The 17,208-nt window shown below is 35.0% G+C and overlaps 1 pseudogene; it reads right to left on the reverse strand.

Annotated features, from left to right (window-relative positions):
- Window positions 1–5,253: 5,253 nt before the first annotated feature.
- Window positions 5,254–16,580, reverse strand: LOC120272228 (annotated as a pseudogene).
- Between the last annotated feature and the right edge of the window lie 628 nt (window positions 16,581–17,208).

Consider the following 17,208-nt stretch of genomic DNA (forward strand, 5'->3'; position numbering starts at 1 on the left):
TTGAGATTAATCTCTATTAAGGCTCTTTTAACTTTTAAGTATTCCTCATTAATTAAATTGTTTTAATAAATTCATATTTAATTTATTACTAATAATTTGTAGCATAATCAATTAATTATAACTTATCTTCTTGCATGAGTGACAAAGTTTGGTATGGTACAGTACATATAAGTCGAATGTCATGAATCAAGCCTAGTCAATAATCAATTTGGTTAATATCTTTAATTATTTATTTAAAATATCTTTAAACATGTAATTACTTAATTAATTAATAATTAATGATATTAACAAAATAAAAACCTAATCATTCATGACATTATTTATGTTATATATATATATATATATATGATATTTTGAGGTTGAACCGGCGGTTCAACCGGCAAACTGGAGGTTAAACCAGCGGTTCAACCTGGGGTTGAACTGGCCGTTGGAACTGCCGGTTCCACGATTTTCAAATTTTGAAACCGGAATCAACCCTTAAGGTTGCGATTCCGGTTTTTTGTGGATCGGTTCCACAGTTTTGGTTCAAAATGGCCATGCCTACCCGGGATGACAACCATAAATCCGAGATTAGTAACTCAAAATCGGAGTTACAACAAAGAAATTTGGTACTAGTAACCCCGATGCTGTAGTGACAACCATATAATGGTATGGATTTCTGAAGGTTCTTTTTTATTATTCATATTTTTGGCAGCCAATGTTTTGAGAATGATGTTGATTTTGGTCAGTTTTGATATTTGATGTCTTCATTTATGAGACTTGCAAATGCTAACATAATTAAGATAATTTATTTTCGAGATTAAATTTTTTATGAAAAAACACATTAAAATTAAAAAAAATCTAAGGTTAATTACCACGGTGCTCGGGTTAAAAAATATTAAAAATATTAAAAAATTAAAAAATCTTGGAAGTGGGATTTATAACCCCGAGATCAGGGTTATTAACCACGGGGTTAGTAACTTCATAATTTAATATTATTCACATAATTTTTTTAAATATTTATTTTGAAATATAAATTTAGAATGTATTAGTTAATTATTTTATTAATTATTTTTAAGATTTAATTAAATACATATGTTCTAATAAAATATATAATGTAAATAATTAAAAAAGATGAATAGAATGATGGTGGGTCATATTTTATTATATAATTATTATTGAAGATTTTTTAGTAAATATTTCTTCTTCGCTTTATGCTAATTAACAAATGACCATCATAATTATTACTAATTATTTAATACTCTATTTAAAAATTAAATTGTAAATCACCATAATTAAGATAATTCTATTTTGGGATAAAATTATAATCATCACATTATATGAAAAAACATATAGAAAATTTAAATTTTTTAAAAAAAAAATCTAAAGGGATGTTAATAACTCAATGCTGGGGTTAATTACTCAATGCTCATATGAATTTTATCTTTAAATATATAAAACATATTTAAAAAAATAAAAAAATAACTAACCCATTATCACTAAAAGAAATTTATATATATATAACCATAACTCCGTGCCCAGGGTTACAAGTTAGAAGATAACCCTAACCCCATATTTGAGATTACATGCTGGGCATCTAAGCCATGCAACCCCGATGCCGGATTTACAACCCATTCTAACATAATTAATTTATTTAAATATTTATCTAGTGAGATTCTATTTTTAAATATCTATTAAGAAATCATATTTATCACACTATGCAAATTTTATCTTTAAATTTTTTAAAATATATTGATAATTTTTAAAAATAATTTTAATTATTTTAAGAGGATTATAATCACTTGGTCATTATATTTTTTAAGATTTTTGAAAACTAGCCACTCATTAACACTCAATGAGCTGAGGGAAAGTTGCCAACAATGGCATCTGTAATCCTTAGACTATTCTAAAATTTGATATCCATGGCACCTTATCAACTCATTAAACTCTTACATGCATGTTACATTATCTCATTCTCCTAGTTATACCATAAAATGGGAACCACAATCAGCCCATTATCCTAAACTATCTCTCATAATAGATATATTATAAAACAAGACCCACAATTATTTCATTAAATTTTTTTAATTATTAACATTATATATTTTATATTTTTATTAAAGCATTATTTATTTAATAAAATCATAAATATAATTAATAAAAATAATTAAATAATCTATTTTAAAAAGTAAAAGATAAATTACAGCGAAGCAATGATGTGAATTAAAAATTTAAAATAATTTAAATATTTTACACTGTAAAATTGAAGTGAATATTTAAAGATATTGGTTGTATTTGATTGGTTCTAGTGTATGGTTTTATTTACTTTAATAAAAGTGGTTTATCCACTTAAAAAAAATTTAAAGTTGCTGTCACACAAGTGAAATTTGTCCTTGTCGCTCTGTCCATCAATCATGTGTCATGGAATCAATTGTTGAACAAGCGGATAAAAGGAGCTAAGTGAAACGCGACAAAAGTCCAAGTTTAATAATGCATTATGTCAATCTACAGTCTGGTCGTAATGACAAAACCTCTCATCCTAGTATGGGAAATACCAAAACTAAAGATTGTGCGTCCACTGCAGTCTTGTCACAAGCATGTCGGTGTCATTCGCTTGGGCGGAAGAGCAATGACTGCAAATATACAAAAAGATTGTGCATCATTCGACTGCGAGATAAGTCTTTCTAACATAATTATTTATTTAAATATTTATTAAGTGAGGTTTTATTTTTTAAATTTTTTTTATCTTTAAATATTTAAACATGTTTAAAAAATAAAAAAAACCTATTATCACTAAAAAAATATTTTTTTTATAGTTATATCCCTAAACCCAGGCTCAGAGGGTTACAACAAAGGATGTAGCAGTGGAGCCGAAATCAAATAGGGGAGGTGAACTACAAGTTTTAAAAATAATTAATTAACAAAAATTTTTATATTATAAAAATACATTTAATTTTTTTATAACAATAAGTAAATTTTAAGAGAAACAGTTAAAATTAATTAATATATCAAAATTTGATTTTTTTTTTAATTCTGACTTAGGGGCTTATTAGAGGTCTATACTAGAATTTCAGAATATATTTCTAATTTATTTAATAAAAATTAAATTTATTTAGATTTTATTTTAATAAATATCTATTTAAGATGTTTGTTTATTGTTTTCACATACTATAAAAGTATATATTTAAAATTTGTAAATAAAACTCAATAAAATAAAACCTAACAAAAAAAACATTGTAACAATATAAAAACTACAAATGCTCTTATTTATAATTAAAAAATAAATGTTATATTAATTTTAGAGAAACAAATACATGAAAAAACCAATCAATAATAGAATTTTGAAAAGTTAGTTAGAGAAGATATGACTGATTAAGCATTAAAATAAAATATTTAATATCTTACTGTATTTTTTTTAAAAATTTAAATGTTAACTAAGATTAAATTACATTGATTAAATATTAAATTAAAAATATTTTTGTATCATGTAATTATGAATAGTCTTTTAAAATTTTAGTTTGTAAAATTATTATTAAAAAAATTTAAAGATGAGGATTTTAAAAATTAAGGGCGTAAAGTAATTACTTCATTGATCTTATCCTTGAGTTGATGTTGTTTTGATTTATAATTGTAAAAATATAGATAATATTTTAAATTAAAAAAATTTTCATTTTCATGATATATATAATTTAATAATTTATCTAAATTCATTTAAATTTTTTAAAAAAATTTAATTTTTATAAATTACTTACATTGAAAAATCTTATTAATTACAAAAATAAACTGATATTTAAATATTTTTTTAAAAAAATAATAACTTTCATTTAAACTCCTATTTAAATTAATTATAATTTTTGAAAAATATTTATTACTAAATCAAAGCTTTAATATTTCTCAAATCCCTAAATCATGAACATTAATCAATCATACATATTTTTTACAAATTCTAGAAATTTTTAAAAATAACAAACTTAACCAAATATCTAATAAATGAGAAAAAAATCAAATCATTTAACTAAAAATAAATTTAAAAAAATATAATATAATGAAAAATATAAAAAGATATTAATATATAAAGATAAAAGAAATAAGAAATAAAAAAATATATATTAAAAAAGCTTCGGAAGAAGGGGCGGAGCCGAAGGAGAAGGCGGGAGGGGGAGGAGGAGAAGGCCGGAGGGAGGGCGGAAGGGGCGGGTGAGGGCGTTTGGAAGGAAGGGGCGAGGGAACTCATCGAGGGAGCGAGCAGGCGGGTCACTGACACCCGCTGGCGACAGGGAGCGCCGCCCCTTGCCCCCCTGCCGCCTCGCCCTGGATGTAACCCTACCTCTAATAGGGTTTTTAAAAATTGTAAAAAAATAAAAGAATAATAGAATTTTTTTGGTGCAAAATTCAGTGTTATGTAAAAAATCTGGAATAAGGAATCTTGATGATATTTTTCTAGTGAGATTTTATCTTTTAAAACTTTAAAACATATTTATCTAGACTTGAAGCAGGAAGTTGACGGCTATAGTTTCTCTCAAGGTTATTAAGAGCAAGGAGACAGGTTGCCAATTATCTTGGGTTTCTGGAATTTACGTTTTTTAGTATTTTTTGCATTCAATTACTTTTTGTTTCTGTGAGATTGTTCTCATCTGTCAAACTTGTTAAATTCTGCATTTCTTTTCCTAAATGTCATGGATTTCGATCATTGTGGTTTATGAATGATGATAGGTAATACTTGTACTGACTGTTAATGTTTCCATAGAGGAAGATCTCGGAATTTTACTGAATATCATATCTAATTTGATAACTGCTTTTGGTGATTTTCCAAAGTATTTCAGTGAGCTGAATTATTAAGTGATTACTTGATGAGTATTGATTGAGTACCTTTGAACGAAGTATTTCTTAAGTATAACAAATTGAATTCAGTAAATCTTTCCCTAGCTTGCACATAACATATTGAGTCCAACCTTTGCTGATGGATCATACCGCAGAGATTGCAGATTCCACCTAAGGGAAGCATATCATGTTGGAAATAATTAGTTAGTGAATTCATCTTAAGTTCTAAACTTAGCACAAAATAAATAAGGACATACTTAAATTTTTATCAAAGAAAAAAAAAAGGATAAAATTTAGTCTCAAATAAAAATGCCAAACATAAAAAGTAAGACTACAACACAGGTTGTGCTTGGGATCATCCTTCTATCCTTCTAGACCTATTTCTCAAAATACAAACCTTATAGACTAATAATATCAAAACCACCACAGATTTTCCAAGTATTCCACGTGTTATCACTTTACACCAACCGCAAGTTCTAAATATTCCATGCATTCTCCAACAAATGGCCTTGTCTCCAACATCCTTATTAAGTGTTGTCCATCAGCATTTGCCAAGATCTTGATGCCATTTTCATTTGTGGTGACCGCAAGCAATGAACCCTCTTTATTGAATCTTAGTCGAGGGCTTGCCTACAAATCAAAAGACAAGGAGATTTCATTGTTTAAGGACTTTGAATAACATGAAGAAAGACAAGCTCAAACGGCATGACTTCACTAACAGTCAAACCAGCATCTGCATCTATAGTCAACAATATATTGGTATTGTCCATATCCCAAAACTTGACCATGAATTCATCTCCAGCAGCTAAGAAGCGATTCCTCGTTGTATCAAATTGTACGAAACCGAAAGAACGTTTCTTTAAGCCAGAATAAGTCCTTTTAATGGATCCTTCAGTCTCATTCCACTCAACCAAATGCGACTCACCATCCTTACTAGTTCCACAAGAAAAAAGCCTGCATGATGGTATACAAAATGAAAAACAAACATGTGAACAAATAGTCAACTCTTGCAAATTTGTAATTCAAAGATCAACAAAAACAATTGCATTACTAAGAACTGGGTTCCAAGTTTATAAACAATTGTTATCAAAATTCACACAGAACCTCACCTTGATCCATCTGCACTATATGCCATGGTAGTACACCAGTGCCCAGGAGCATCATAGTCAACTCTAGACCCCATACAATCATAGAGCCATGCTTTGATTCTTCCATCGATGGCTGTGGAGAAAATGAACTGCGTACAAAACCAAAGTGAGTGACATCAAGAAAAGATTGCAATCGTTTGGTCTAGAACTCAACAGGCCTCCTTAATCTAACGTTAAACAACTGCCTACAACCCACGGAGAAGTGTTCAAAACAAATTAACAAATTAGACTAACATGCACTAATATAAAAAAACAGTTAAAATTCAAGCTAATGAAAACATCTTCAGAGTCTAAAGACAACCTGAATATTCTCCTTGTAGTACAAAATATACAGGAGCTTCATGACCTTCAAATATACGCAGCTGCTGTCTTGTTGTGGCATCCCACACCTATATATCACATGCAATTGGTATCAAAGATAACAAACGTACCCATTCAATAAAATTCTTCACACAAAGATGAGTATCAACAAAACTAACCTTAATAGTTTTATCATCACCACAGGTGATTATGCATAAAACCTTGTTGGGATGTGAAAAGGCAATGTCATTAATGTTGTGTATAGCAGAATGAACTCGCTCTGATAGCCCACAAGTGGTATCAGAGCGAGTTTTTCTTTGGCGAGGATGAACTCGCTACAAAAATTCGATGTGGAAAGGTTCAAATGGAACCGGAATTTTGGATTATGGCAATGAGGGTAAAGGATTTGCTAGTACAGCAAGGGATGTTGAAAGCATTGGAAAAAGACAAAAGCCTCAAGGTTTGGAAGACCAAGTTTGGTTGGATTTACAAACAAAAGCGGCGGCACTTATTCGAGCTTGTGTTTGGCGGATGATGTTATGTATCACGTCATGGATCTCTCGTCTCCGGTGGAGGTCTGGAGGAAATTGGAGGGTCGATATATGTCAAAATCTCTGACAAATAAGTTGTATCTGAAGCATAAACTGTACGGCCTGAAGATGCAGGAAGGTACAGATCTGGTACAACATATCAATTTCTTCAATCACACAGTCAGTGATTTGCAGAGAATTAAGGTCGTGATTGAAGATGAAGACAAAGCTATGATTTTGTTGTGTTCTTTACCGCCTTCATATGAGCATCTAGTGACTACACTCACATGGGTGAAAGATACTCTCAAAGTAGATGAGATCACTACGGCGTTGTTAGCCCACAATCAGCGGAAGCAAAATAATGCTGAAGGTTCTCAAACGGAAGCATTGTATGTGAAAGGCAACCAGGAAACTGGGAGAAGGCAGGGGAAAGATGGTTTCAGCAAAAGGAATCCCAGAGTCAGAAGATCTGTTCAATGTTATAAGTGCCAACAGATGGGACATATTAGGAAAGACTGTCCAAACAGGAAGCAACAAATTGATGAAAGGAACAGTAATTCATCACAGTTTGGTAATGTGATCCAGTAGCAGGTGATTCGGGATTGTAGTGATGGGGATCTTCTTTTCGCTTCATCATGTAAAACCCTCGATTCATGGATTTTTGGATACGGGATGTTCGTTTCACATGACATGGAACAAGGATTGGTTTGATTCATACAAATCGTGGGATTTTTGGTTTTTGTCTACATGGGCAATGATAAAGCTTGTGCTATTACTGGAAAAAGGGCAGATCAAGATTCGGATGTATAATGGTGTTGTTCGGACTTTGTGTGATGTTCGACATGTTCCAGAATTAAAGAAGAATCTGATTTCTTTGGGTACTTTGCATGGAAACGGTTTTGGCTATAAAACCGAAAAAGATTGTATTGCGGTGAGTAAGGATGGTTTGATAGTGATGAAAGGAGAAAGGAGTGCTAGGAATATCTACACGCTGATGGGAAATACAGTTGTAGGTGGAGTTGTTGTTGCAGTTACAAAATCAGATCAAGGCAATCACTACAGGGAAGTTCAAGCATTGCTTGGACTTGATCAATGTCTCTAATGCTAAAGAAACATGACACTCAACCTATTTGGAAGATAAGAAGCTCCCTGGTTTATATCTTCATGGGTATATTCGCCAAGGTGGAGATTGTTGTGTATGGCTCATATACACAAGTAAACTAGCAGATGTGGGAACGGAGTGGAGTGGCGTGACAACATCTGTCATATTGTGGGAGCATCAGTTTGATAGGTTGAGTGCGGGGGAAACGCCCTGCGATAGGATACAAGGGTAATTTGTATCTTGTTAGGATTATGATTTGATAATCTTGTAATTTGTATCCGGATAGGTTTAGAATCTGGATATGTTTAGGATCCAGATAGAAAAGGATCCAAATAGGTTTGTATTTGGATAAATTTAGGTTTTTACCTATAAATATTTGTAACCCTAGTCTTTTGACTCAACTGTGAGGAGAGACAAGTGAATAAGAGGATTACGGCTGCTCCACCCCGAGGACGTAGGCACATTGCCGAACCTCATAAATCTTTTGTGCTTTTATTGTCTCATTGCTCTCTTGATTTATGATTTCAAAAATTAATATGCATCAGACCTCCATTTGCGGCCTTAATTCTCCATTAGATAGAAAAGCATATATATGGACAATATGTTGTGAAAATGCAACACCTAGCAAAAAAACAAATAGTAGATCTTAGCATAGGCAAAAGAAATCACAGTACCATAAACAAAAATCAATTGCGATGATGAGAAGCCTGCAAAGGATAACTACATCAAATAAATATGTTGTGCTATTAGCTTTACCAAGGATAGATCCATCAGGACTCCATATACATCGATTGACATATACTGTGGCATCATTCACTAGTGTTGCCTGGAAATTTATCAAACCGGCCAAAATTAAGAATTATTAGAAATACAGGACATGATCATGAACATGGTATTCCATTATAGAAATAATCGAGTTCAGTTTGGTAAACACGCCTGTAAGGTCCTTGAACAAGCCGTTATGTCCCAAACCCTGAATGTCCTGTTTGTTATCTTCTTACGAGATCCAACTTCCCATATTCCGATGTCACCAACAATTGTTCCAACTAGATGTTATCAAAATACAAAATGCCAATAGAAGAAGAAAATCAGTAACCATATAGCACATTAGAGCATGGTTAACTCAAAATTGAAACAACAATATTTTCATGAGACCCAGTGCCAAACAGCTACCTAGAAGTATTGTCTGTTGAATGGGATGAAAGTCCAAGCTTGTAACACTAGAGCCCTGGTAAAGTGTCCGTACAACAATTCTAGGAAGATCATCTTGTGAATAAATATTAGTTGGGTGAGACGGACCAGAGAGAATAACCTAGAAAATCAACCCAATTACTTAGTCTTCTAGGAAAAGTTTGTATGGAAATTCAACATAAAAACCAGTGCATGAAAAGAAGAAGTCACTGCATATTCTGGAAGATGTCTTTTGTACTCCAATACCACATCAGAAAGTCCAGTGCGCGTTTTCTTCATTAAGCGTTCAGAATCAGCTGCCTGATAGTCCATTCCAGGAGCACTTGTTGGAGTTCTGGGATGCTTAAAAAATGCAGCTACAAATAATCACATTCCGTGATGAGGAATTAGAATAATATCAAAACTAGTCACCAAAAGTAAACATGAAATTGACATGGGAAAAAAAATTACCAGCATTTGAAGGTGGCACAAGATCTGGTGATCCCTACGCCATTGCATCATGTGGTATGGAAGGATTAGAACAAGACATCCACCCAACAATAGCACTAGGAGATGGCGAAACAACTGGTTGGAATGGCTGTATCAAGAGGACATTTGATTTTAGTTAGTCAATGACATGCATATAAATAAATTTGGAGACTATGGTTTTCATCCACTTACATTAATATGAACTCCAAGTGGAGGAAATACCCTAGTTAGGAATGGGACCAATGATAGGGGCATTAGTTGGGGGAGGATGTGGCCCATTAGTAGGAGCACATGAGTGATCATTGAAAAGTGTTTTAATATCAGGATTCGGACGTGGATTCTTGCATAGCTGATGTTGCCAATTACGACTACAATCACAAAGCAAAATAAATAAGATCTCAGAATTAGGAAAACATCGAATGGAACTAGAAATGAAACTAACGCATAAAATTGGAACGAAATAAATAATCACGAAAGGCAAGCCATTTCTTGATCATGGGCGCCTACAGAATTCCTAGCACTGTCCTTCAGACAAAATTGGATTAAATATCCATCAGTTGAGATTATAAATAGAAATCGAACAAGATGATCATTCCCAAGAACCCAATGCAAAATATTGAAACATGGCATGAAACTATCACAATTAACAACCACAGGTAAGCTGTAAGAAAGCTATGGGTTCTTGAATAAATCACTGGAAGAATTGACATTATATTCCAGCGAAATAATTTATCTTTCAGATGAAATTAGGAATTTATCAAATAAAAAGAATAGGCAAGCCTCTCCGAGCAAGAATAAGGAAACAACAAACCTTTGGTTGATCAAGGTCCGAAGTCTAGGAGCTTTAAATGCTGGAAACGTTAGCTTGTCTCAAAACAATGGATTGACCTCAATGAGCTTCTTAAGCTCCATAAGCATTATATTCCTGGCTGACTTTGTATCCCCGTATTTGGATAGTTGCTCATTCTGTCTGCACGAGTCCAAAAATAGATTAAGCAAGCATGCAATGAAAGATATTAGCAAAATATGATAATTACCTAAAATTGTCCAGGGTGAGCAACTCATGAGCTATTTCTTGAATATGCTTTTCATTGAAAGAAGCAAAGACTTTGAGATCCTTGACAAGTATCTCAACGGCCTTAGCTCGATCATGCCTGCAAGGTAACATGATCAATTAATCATACACCTTAAACAACCTACAAGTCAATCATTAAGTAGTGTTGGGTATTGGGCTCCCGTCCTATGTGGAGAAAAGCCCAAATGGTCCAAGCCCATTAGGGTTCACTTTATTAAGTATTTTCCATTATATTAGGGTTAAGAGAGTGAAAAATCTGAGGAGATAGAAGCCGCAAAGATAAAAACGACAGATTTTCGCAGGGTTCGGATTTGACAGGGGCAGCAAATTCAAGCTGGTGTTTGGAGGGTCAAACGATGTCCGATTGAGCTGAAATTTGGTGGGCACGTTCGGGACTTGCAGAGCTTGATTACCAGATGGTTTGTGATTTGGTTTCTCCTAGCTCGAGATATGAGGGTCATAACAGAAGCTACAGAATATTGCTTTTGTTTCCAATATAGCTTGTTTTAGCTATTGTTTTGGTCAAGTTGTATTTTTTCTGATTTATGCTCATTCTTGAGACTCTCTTGTACCCTGAATTTGATCATAGTGGAGCTTGGATTGATCAAGATTGACCCGTGGTTTTTCACCCTTGATTTAAGGGTTTTCCACGTAAAATTTGGTGTCTTGTGTGATTGCAATTTTGGTCTTGTTAGGTTGCTTTCCTTCATCTAGCAAGCTTGGGAATTGTTTATTTGTTTACAATCTATTGAGATTGTTGCTTAATTCCCATCAGAGTGGTATCAGAGCCAGGTTCTCAATCTTTATGATCATAGTGGTTTTCTTGTTTGAATGATGGAGGCAAATACAAACAGGATAATTAGTTTGAATGGAAGCAATTATCATCTTTGGAAAGGGAAAATGAAAGATTTGTTGTTTGTCAAAAATATGCACTTACCTGTGTTTGCTGCGAAGAAGTCAGATTCAAAATCTGATGAAGAATGGGTATTTGTACATCAACAAGTTTGTGGGTTTATTCGGCAATATGTTGATGATAATGTTTACAATCATATTGCTAATGATACTGAAGCCAAAAAATTGTGGGAGAAGATTGAGTCTTTGTATGCTTCAAAGTCAGGAAACAACAAGCTGTATTTGTTGAATTCCATGATGAATTTGAGATATAAAGAGGGAACTTCCATATCAGATCACTTGAATGTTTTTCAGGGGCTTCTTGATCAGTTGTCAGGGATGAGTATTAAATTTGAGGATGAAATTCTTGGACTTTGGCTGTTGAACACACTACCAGATACATGGGAGACATTTCGGTCTCAATAATAAATTCCGCTCCAGTGGTGTGGTGTCTCTAGAGTCGGGTTAAGAGTAGTACTCTTAATGAGGAGATGAGAAAGAAGGATCAAGGTTCTTCTTCTAAACCAGAGGTTCTGCTTCATGAAGATCAGGGGAGAAATCTTTATAGAAATCAGAAAGGTAGAGATAAAAGCAGAAGCAAGTCCAAGTCCGGATACAAGGATGTTGAATGCCATTATTGTCACAAAATGGGGCACATAAAAAGGAATTGTTTCAAATGGAAGCGAGAAAACAAGGGAAAGGGCAAGCAAGAGAAGAAGGATAAAGATGGTGATTCGTGATCTGCCGCTACTCGATGATTTGGTCTTTTACTCATCGAGACCGATATAATCAACATTGTATCCGATGAGTTAGTCGGGTTGTGGATAGTGGTGCTACTTTGCATGTGACGCCATGGAAGGAATTCTTCATATCTTTCAAACTGGAGATTTTTGGCTCATTGAAGATGGGTAACGAGTGGCATTGCAAAGGTGGCTCGGTATTGGAGATGTGTGTCTCGCAAACTACCATGGGTATGAAGTCGCTTCTAAAAGATGTAAGGTATGCTCTGATGTTCGCTTGAATCTTATTTCGGTTAGTGCGACTTTGATGATGACGGATATGACAACTGCTTTGGTGGTGGAAAAATGGAAACTTACCAAAGGAAACATGGTTGTAGCCCGTGGAAATAAAGATTCTAAGTTGTATTGGTTAAAAAGTGTTGTTCCTAGTGATGATGTGAATGTAGTAGATATGGAGGCATCTTACTTATGGCACAGAAGACTTGGTCATATTAGTGAAAAAGGATTGTCTAGCTTGGCTAAAAAGAATGTGCTTCCAGGATTGAAGAATGCAGGAGTTAGAGATGTTCTCACTGTATGGCAGGAAAACAAAACATGGTATCCTTTAAGAAGCATCCCTCTTCAAGAAAGTCAGAGTTGCTTGAGTTAGTACATTCAGATGTTTGTGGACCTTTAAAGGTAAAAATCTTATGGTGGTGCCTTATACTTTCTGACATTCATTGATGATCATTCCAGAAACTTTGGGTCTATGCTTTGAAGACCAAAGATCAGGTGCTTGAAAAATTCAAAGAATACCATGCCTTGGTTGAAAGACACCGTAAGAAGCTCAAATGTATCGGAGTGATAACGGTGGTGAGTATTGTGGATCTTTTGATGCATCATCGTAGACAACATGGAATCAGACACAAGAAGACACCTCCCAAAACTCCTCAGCATAATGGTCTGGCAGAGAGAATGAACAGAACATTGATGGAAAGAGTTAGATGCATGCTTTCGTACAAAGTTACCTCAAATGTTTTGGGGTGAGGCATTGTGTGCAAAAGCAAAGACATGTGATCAATCTTAGTCCCTGCTGTGGCCTTAAAAGGTGATGTGCCAGATAAAGTATGGTTTGGAAAGGATATTTCCTATGACCACTTAAGAGCTTTTGGTTGCAAAGCATTTGTTCATATTCCAAAAGATGAGAGGTCTAAGCTTGATGAGAAGACTAGATGATGTATCTTCGTGGGCTATGGTCATAATGATGAGTTTGGGTATAGCCTTTATGATCCAGTGAAGAAGAAGATGGTTAGAAGCCGTGATGTGGTATTCATGGAAAACCAAATGCTTGATGACATTGATAAGGTGGGGCAGAAAGATCCCTTGAAGACTTATGAGTTAATTAATGCAGAGGCAGTTCATGTTATACCAAATCTAAAGACAGTTGATATTGATGTTCAGAATGATGATTAGCAGCTTGGAGATGAATTAGATGTTCCAAGAATGGATGTGCAGATACAACCCGAGCAACATGAAGATGAACCTGAAGATCCACCTCAAGTTCCACTTAGAAGGTCTAATAGAGAGAGACATGTGTCCACCGGATATCCATCCGATGAGTATGTGACCTTGACTGATGGGGGAGAACCAGAGAATTACAAAGAGGCCATAGAAAGTGAAGAAAAAACAGAAATGGATTCATGCAATGGAAGATGAAATGAAATCGTTAGATGACAATCATACATTTGATATAGTCAAGTTGCCTAAAGGCAAAAGGGCCTTAAAGAATAGATGGATTTACAGGGTGAAATATGAAGGAAATTCAGCATCTCCTAGATATAAAGCTAGATTGGTGGTGAAAGGTTTTAGTTAAAGAAAGGGGATTGACTTTTGATGAGATTTTCTCACCGTCAGTGAAAAATGACATCTATTAGAACTGTGTTGGGTTTAGTCGCAACTCTTGATTTGGAAGTTGAGCAAATGGATGTCAAAAACCGCATTCCTCCATGGTAATTTAGAGGAGGAAATTTATATGGAACAACTCGAGGGTTTCGAGGGTGCAAGGCAAAAGAAAATCATGTGTGTCTCATGAAAAAGAGTTTGTATGGCTTGAAACAAGCTCCACGACAATGGTATAAGAAGTTCGAATCGGTTATGATTGAGCAAGGCTATAAAAAAAGACTACTTCGATCATTGTGTCTTTGTGAGCAAGTTTGTCGATGGTGATTTTTATTATCTTGCTATTGTATGTTGATGACATACTTATTGTTGGGAAATTTTTTCTAAAATTGACGGAGTTAAAGAAGCAACTCAGAGAACTCATTTGCTATGAAAGATTTGGGATCAAAGAAGCGTATATTGGGTATTAGTATTGTGCGTGATAGAAAAGAGAAGAAGCTTTTGGATGTCTCAAAAAGAAATATATTGAGAAGGTGCTGGAGAGGTTCAACATGGGAACGTCTAAGTCTGTAAGCACTCCTCTAGCTGCACATTTCAAACTGAGTGTTAGTCAAAGTCCTTCAACTGAGACTGAGAAGGTTGACATGGAAGGTGTTCCTTATACATCTGCTGTTGGGAGTTTAATGTATGCCATGGTGTGTACTAGACCTGACACTGCTTATGCTGTTAGCAATGTTAGTAGATTTCTCTCAAATCCAGGTAGAGAGCATTGGAATGCAGTGAAATGGATTATGAGGTATCTTAAGGGAACTTCAGACTTGAATCTTTGTTTTGGTGGTGAGAAGCTTGTGCTTGTCGGTTATACAGATTCTGATATGGCTGGAGACGTTGATTCTAGAAAGTCCACTTCAGGGTATTTGATCAAGTTTGCAGGGGGAGTTGTGGCCTGGCAGTCTAGATTGCAAAAGTGTGTTGCATTGTCCACAACTGAGGCAGAGTTCATTGCCATCACAGAAGCCTGCAAGGAATTGCTTTGGCTTAAAAAGTTCTTGCTTGAGCTTGGCTATACACAAGAGAGGTACGTCTTATATTGTGATAGTCAAAGTGCAGTTTATCTTGCCAAGAATCAAACCTTTCATTCCCGCTCAAAACACATTGATGTGAGGTATCATTGGATACGAGATGCATTGGATGCGAAGTTGTTGGAGTTGGCTAAAGTTCATACAGATGACAATGGTGCTGACATGTTGACAAAGACTTTGCCAAGAGGGAAGTTTGAGGTTTGCCGTATGATCACCGGGATGGCGGTCACCTCCACATAGTCGTGAGGGGGAGATATGTTGGGTATTGGGCTCCCGTCCTATGTGGAGAAAAGCCCAAATGGTCCAAGCCCATTAGGGTTCACTTTATTTAGTGTTTTCCATCATATTAGGGTTAAGAGAGTGAAAAATCTGAGGAGATAGAAGCCGCAAAGATAAAAACGGCAGATTTTCGCAGGGTTCGGATTTGACAGGGGCAGCAAATTCAAGCTGGTGTTTAGAGGGTCAAACGATATCCGATTGAGCTGAAATTTGGTGGGCACGTTCGGGACTTGCAGAGCTTGATTTCCACCAGACGGTTTGTGATTTGGTTTCTCCTAGATCGAGATATGAGGGTCATAACAGAAGCTACAGAATATTGCTTTTGTTTCCAATATAGCTTGTTTTAGCTATTGTTTTGGTCAAGTTGTATTTTTTCTGACTTATGCTCATTCTTGAGACTCTCTTGTACCCTGAATTTGATCATAGTGGAGCTTGGATTGGTCAAGATTGACCCGTGGTTTTTCACCCTTGATTTAAGGGTTTTCCACGTAAAATTTGGTGTCTTGTGTGATTGCAATTTTGGTCTTGTTAGGTTGCTCTCCTTCATCTAGCAAGCTTGGGGATTGTTTATTTGTTTACAATCTATTGAGATTGTTGCTTAATTCCCATCAAGTAGTCCACCACAAGCATAACAACTCACCTATCCAATGCTTCTAGATATTTCTGCTTCCTTATCTCAAAGAATATCTTCATAGAGTATCGATTGTCTTCAACCTCCGCGAACCCACGAGACACTTTTCAACCTCCTCCCACTCCCCGAAAACTCGATCCTCAAAATGCTTCATGTTAAAGTAGAAGCGACTCTTGTTCCAACCTAAAAATTCATTCATTTGGACACCAACATAATTGAAAAAAATGCACCAATGAACACATACCAAGAAAAGTGTTCGACCGATTGAAGCAATACAATATATGAGATTTTAGAGGATGTTTTTAATAAAACAGTTGTTTGTATATGAATTAGGTTTCCAACATAAAGCCCCCATTTTTAGGCATTGCAAAAAAATTCACTCACTTGTGAACAATATTTTTGAACTTCTCTTCATCCAAGAATTGCAGGACTAGGAAAAACAAGCTCCCCGCTCAAGGAAGACATGGTACAGGGATTCGCTAAACACTCCCGCTCAAAATGTTGGTTGTAGCTCAAGTGCGAATGAAACAAATGGAACAAGTTAGCCCACCAATTCATGCCAAAAACAGTATTTTTTTGGTGATTGGGCCGCAGAAATGAACCGACCTTCCTTTATACCTAAAAACAGATCTTCAAAGATCTCAAGGCAATGAAATCACTAAATTCGACAAATAAGCTCCAAGATCTGAACTCATTAAAAATGAAACTTTACCCTAAATATAAAAACCAGCTTTAAAATTCTCAAGTTTCAAGAAGTTTGCAAGCGGGTTCTAAGAACTCGGATTTGTCGAGAACAATGCGAAGCCGGGTAAAAAGGGTGAGAAGGGCCATGGTCGAGCACTGTGGCACGGGAAAAAGGATGTGAAGGGCCATGATCCACCGAGAACTCGGATCCACTCGTTAGTCTTTATTCTGCCTTCTCTCTTTGTCTTTCTCTCTCACTTCTATGTCAGTCATACTAGTATCAACTGGGAAGGGAAGGGAAGGAAGCATGATCACAAAACCAGAAAAAGGTAAAATAAATAAAGGTAGAAACATTACCGTGCGTATGAGCAGAGGGAGATGATCGTGGAGCAACGTGACACATGTGAAA

Source organism: Dioscorea cayenensis, chromosome 11 (genome assembly GCF_009730915.1).
Source record: "Dioscorea cayenensis subsp. rotundata cultivar TDr96_F1 chromosome 11, TDr96_F1_v2_PseudoChromosome.rev07_lg8_w22 25.fasta, whole genome shotgun sequence".
In the NCBI taxonomy this organism is placed as follows: Eukaryota; Viridiplantae; Streptophyta; class Magnoliopsida; order Dioscoreales; family Dioscoreaceae; genus Dioscorea; species Dioscorea cayenensis.